We start from the raw sequence: 6000 nt of genomic DNA, 5'->3' as shown, positions 1-6000 counted from the left end.
GTACCTTTCCTGCTGCCTGCTCAGGTAAGGTTTCTGGGAGTGGTGCGGTAGGGATCTACTCCTTCAAGTTTCAGGGCTGCTGCCAGGCTCTGCGACCAAGCTATTATTTATTATTGGTACCTTTCCTGGTGCCTGGGGTTGGAGGTCAGGTTTCTGGGAGTGGTGCAGTAGGGATCTTGACTTGAATGATGGCTGGAGAAGAGCCTACTGGCCCCCACAAACAGCCAACCATGAACATGTTCATGAACAGGGCCATGTTCATGGTTGTTCATGAGTCCCTGTTCGTGGATGGCAAGGAAGCACGCCAAGAATTATTATATTGCCCTATGTACAATAATACACTGAAGATTACAACAATTGGTGCAATGACAATTATTTACAATAATCATAGGAGCAAGAAAAATTCCATATTTACAATAATCATAGGAGCAAGAGAAGTTTCATCATATCCTTATAAACATTCAACAGGTAAGTGGTAATCACGTCGCTGTTAATGCATAATGTCCCAAAGTCCGTGGAAGCTAATTGAAGGCATCCAGTAACGCTGAGTGGCAGGAACGCTGAGTGGCAACGAGCTTACCGGTCCCATTCGATTTGGCTCGTTTCAGGATAAAACCTTCATCAGGCCACCAACCTATAAATTATCATTAAAAAGTCCATCATAGACCGCGCCACAATAACAATCATAAATACAATATCCAAATGCACTAATTGATACTCACTATTTTGATTCCAACACGTGAAATTAACCACCAAGTACAGTGTCAATGTAAAGTCCATTCGAAGGAAAAGGGGAGATCATTCCTAAGACCATAAATACTGTCATCATTAAAAGAATCAATTGAGTACATTCATTGAACCATTTCATTAAACTCTGATCCTGAAAAGACCCACATCTACATATGGAGTCTACTTTTTTTAAAAGGGGACAGGACCAAATTAGTGTCCTGAGAAACAAATGTTCTCCACTGCACATGACCCCCCAGGCACACCAATAATTTGTTAAAATTATATTGTTAGAAAGGGTATATATCCTTTATATCCTTAAGAGAATTTTCGTCCCAAATACAGACCAGAGAACTCCACAGTCTGCGTAATTATCCAAGTTCTCTGGTCTGTATTTGGGACGAAAATTCTCTTAAGGATATAAAGGATATATACCCTTTCTAACAATATAATTTTAACAAATTATTGGTGTGCCTGGGGGGTCATGTGCAGTGGAGAACATTTGTTTCTCAGGACACTAATTTGGTCCTGTCCCCTTTTAAAAAAAGTAGACTCCATATGTAGATGTGGGTCTTTTCAGGATCAGAGTTTAATGAAATGGTTCAATGAATGTACTCAATTGATTCTTTTAATGATGACAGTATTTATGGTCTTAGGAATGATCTCCCCTTTTCCTTCGAATGGACTTTACATTGACACTGTACTTGGTGGTTAATTTCACGTGTTGGAATCAAAATAGTGAGTATCAATTAGTGCATTTGGATATTGTATTTATGATTGTTATTGTGGCGCGGTCTATGATGGACTTTTTAATGATAATTTATAGGTTGGTGGCCTGATGAAGGTTTTATCCTGAAACGAGCCAAATCGAATGGGACCGGTAAGCTCGTTGCCACTCAGCGTTCCTGCCACTCAGCGTTACTGGATGCCTTCAATTAGCTTCCACGGACTTTGGGACATTATGCATTAACAGCGACGTGATTACCACTTACCTGTTGAATGTTTATAAGGATATGATGAAACTTCTCTTGCTCCTATGATTATTGTAAATATGGAATTTTTCTTGCTCCTATGATTATTGTAAATAATTGTCATTGCACCAATTGTTGTAATCTTCAGTGTATTATTGTACATAGGGCAATATAATAATTCTTGGCGTGCTTCCTTTGTATTTTCTTGGTGCAGCTTTTTTGAGGAAGCCCTTTCCCTTTTGGTATTCGTGGATGGCAAGGAACAACAAACATCATGTTCGTTTTCTGTTCATGCCCATCTTTACTCCAAAGTAGGCCTCCCAGGTCTCCTGCTGTCGTCAAGGGCTGGCCACCCAACTCATCCTGCCACAACTGGCAGCTGCAACTGATCATCAATGAGGAACTAGAGTACAAACCAAGTATTCCCTTTGGCCCTGGCAATGCTACTGGGGCTTGTCCTGGCTGCCAACAGCCCTCCAGAGAAATGGCTGACTGGGAGCTTTCTCTATAAGATAAATCTGCTTCTGTTGCCCATTAAGGAACAGTGGAGGAGCGGTCCTGAGAGGAAAGCACAGATTAACAGGGCTGATCAATGGATTCTTATAGAATCCAACGACTAATCAGGGAATCAGAAGATCAACTAGAGTTGCCAACTCCAGGTTAAAAAATTTCTGAAGATTTGGGGGGTGGAGCCAGGAGAGAGTGGGGTTTGGGGAGGGGAGGGACTTAAGCAGTGTGTAACGCTACAGCGTCCACCCATCAAAGCAGCTATTTTCTCCAGGGGCAGCCATTTTCTCCTGTGGCCTGGAGATCAGTTGTAATTGTGAGGAGCAGGGTTTTTTTCCTGGGAAAAGAGGTGGTGGGACTCAGTGGGTTGTCCTCAGAGAAAATGGTCACATGGCTGGTGGCCCCGCCCCCTGATCTCCAGACAGAGGGGAGTTTAAATTGCCCTCCGCACCGCTCGGCGCTCGACGCTCGGCGGCGCGGAGGGCAATCTAAACTCCCCTCTGTCTGGAGATCGGGGGCGGGGCCACCAGCCATGTGACCATTTTCAAGAGGTTTCGGAACTCCATTCCCCCACGTTCCCCCTGAAAAAAAGCCCTGGTGAGGAGTAACTGATGTCTCCACACTGGACAATCTGGTACCATGCTGTGGTGCCAGAACTGAGCAGGCAGATGTGTTTTGGCCTGACCTAGCTGGGATACTGGCAAAAAACAGAGCCAAACTCACAGGAGAAAATGCACACACGTATAAACAAGGTATCAAAATTATCGTGTGTTATTGGCATTGTATGGAATTGTACTGTATATGGCAATCGTGCTGAGTATATTTTGAACTTGCATTATAGTGGAGAAACACGCCCCTGAGGAAGTGAAGGGACGAAATCTGAGCGTTTGAGCCGGCCCCAGATAGGGCGTGGGACTGTTTTTCCATCTGCTTGGTTTTCTACCGCTTATGAGGACTTTAAAGAGAAGATATAGAATCTAATAACACAGAAGACACCACATTGTTGGTAACATCCAGAAGGAGGCTTTGTTTCTCTGGACTCTTTACTGTTCCCGGTTGGTTATGTCTGTAACATGCCTAACGAGTGGTTCTATGTTTAAAAACATATATATTTAATTAAGTTTAAAAGCTAGTCATGAATGTAGCACTGGGCACTTTGAAATAATTTTGATATCTTGTTTATACGTGTGTGCATTTTCTCCTGTGAGTTTGACTCTGTTTTTTGCCGGTTCTGTTACGGGAGTAGCCACTGGTATTTTTTTGCTAGCTGGGATACTGGCTGTTAGTTTTGCTCCTTGCATGAAGAGCTGCGGTTTCCTGCAAGCGCAAGAATCTTGCGGCACCTTGCGCCATGCTCTAGTGGAGAGGAGAGAAAGTTATATAAGTTTTGTTTCATTGTTCTGTGAAGTTAGGTACTTTTTCTAAGCTGCCAGAGGAGTTCTGTTTATTCAGTCCAAGTAGCAATTTAGTCCGGTTTAAGGTTAGACCCATCTGTGTATTAGTTGCATATTTGCATAGTATGAACTCAGCATATAAAAGCAACATCTGTACATAGTTTGTTTTTTCTTTTAAAATAAAGATTTTGCAAATGAATTGTATAGGGTTGCTGTACTGGTAGGCGCCAACCACCACAGATATTCTCTCATGTGATTTTTACATGGGTTCACGTCATAGCGAGATGTAACCTTTTTTGAATAGGAACACAAATCTGGAATAATGGTTGTGATCCTGTGCAGGGCATATTAAGTTCTTGGCCCATAGTGATTTCAGCCAGACAGTGATTTCAGCTCATAAGAACATCTTTATTGCCAAAATACAACTGACTTGCAGTCGCGAAGGAGCCAGATATATGCACCCAAAACACGCCCCTTTTCAGTAACCCACCAATAAGCACACATGCAACTAGGATCCTTCATTTGCATACACTGAATCGTATTTACCAAAGCAGCAATTGGCCCGCATCCTGGAGGATCGACTGGCTGCTGCTAATTTACTACCCAATAGGATTTCAGACCTGAGGAGCCTCACTTTACCTGAAGCCAGCCCAATACATAACAGGGCAGAAGGCACAAAAGCAAATCCTTGGCACCTCGGATCACCAACAACAGAAAGACTTTGCTGGAAGCCTTGGACAGCCCCTGCTGGTCAGAAGAGATGGATCACTGGACTCAAAGAAATGTTCATACGCTAAACTGAATTGGTCTGCAATCATCTCAAGAAAACAAAAATATAGAACGGTTGTGTTTGTTTCCAGTAAGGACTCTCATTTGTAACACACTAGGGTGGTATATCTAATTGTACATAAAGCTAATACACATTAGCTTTATATACAATGCAACAATACAATTCAACAATTTTATACAATTTTTGTTCAACTCTCAGTCTGCATTTTACTCAGCTTTTCAGGGTCTCTCTACACGTCAGGACGCTCAAGTGCAGGATTGTATGTGCAGTCCTCAATTCACATGCAGGCTGTGCTTGCTTGGCGCAGGTGAATGCTACTTTCACGGGAGTTCCCTTTGTGTGACTGCATCTGTAAGTGAGCCCGGAGGGCAGAGTGCCAATTCAGCTCTGTTTTCACTGTGAGAACAAGTATTGTAGGATCCTTTGACTTGCCAATTTGCATTTTTTTAAGGTGTGAGAAAGTGTCAAGATCTACGTTTCAGTGAATGGATGTGGGGGAAATTGAGGTACTTTTAGCAGTTGAAGAGAAACTGATATTGAACGTGTGAATGTACTCACAAGGAACAAATTGAAGTGTGTCTGTGCAAGTGAGTGCGTGGGAAATTGGAGAGGGGACACATGAAATGAGGTTCACTTGAGCATCTTTAGGTACTTTGTAACATGTAGAGAGACTGATAGTCAGGCCTCAGCAGCCCCCTGTTTGCTACAGGAGCCCTGAAGGGCCAAGACTGAAGAACACGCAAAGCAGAAAGCTGTCCCCTAGAGGTTGCTTGTACACATTACAACACAGGGAATGGAGCCAAATCCATCCAATGAGAAATCACTGGTGTGGTTATGCCCTTACTGACACAACTGAAAGCTCACAAATAGCTTAGGAAAACAGCCCAAGAATTGGATGCCAGTCTGACCTATAAGCTGCCAACACTGAGATTTAGGTCAGCTAGGGCTGCTCTTCACCAGGTGGGGCCGGGAGAGCTCCTGGAATTATAACGAATCTCCAGATGACAGCGATCCGTTCATTTACAGAAAATGGCTGCTTTGGAGGGTGGACTCTGTGGCATTATGCCGCACTAAGGCCCCTCCCCTAACTCCCCCTCCCTAAGCTCCACCCTCAAATATCCAAAAATTTCCCAGCCCTGAATTGGCCAGCCACAAAATCGCTTCCAAGTAGAGTTTGGGCCATGGATTTTGGCTGTGATGTCAATGCCCACTAGAGGGCAGTGCTTCCATTCCTAACCCATCTGCAGTACATGGTGGAAACACGGGTTGCGTAACTGGTTACAGTCTAGACTGACTTCCCCAAATCTCCCCATGGCTTTTATTCCCTTCTGGGCCTTGCCAGAGGCACCCTCCACTGACTCCTGACATTCAGTGATTCAGTCTAGTGCCCTGTAATCTACTGTGCTGGGCAGATAAGAATGGAAACATACTACCAGAGACATCAAACATTGTGCCACGGAGTATATGCAACTGATGGAGTGATAACAGTTCTAATAATCTTAGGCCTGGCTTGTTTATAACTGTGTTTTGTGATGCCATGTCTAGTTTGGAAAACCACTGGGGCCATCTTTAAATTTTACACCTCCAAAGGATGATTTTTAGTTGAGCTGGC

The sequence above is a fragment of the Eublepharis macularius genome, chromosome 10, assembly GCF_028583425.1.
Source record: "Eublepharis macularius isolate TG4126 chromosome 10, MPM_Emac_v1.0, whole genome shotgun sequence".
Taxonomy (NCBI): Eukaryota; Metazoa; Chordata; class Lepidosauria; order Squamata; family Eublepharidae; genus Eublepharis; species Eublepharis macularius.
Note: the sequence above shows the minus strand (reverse complement) of the source record.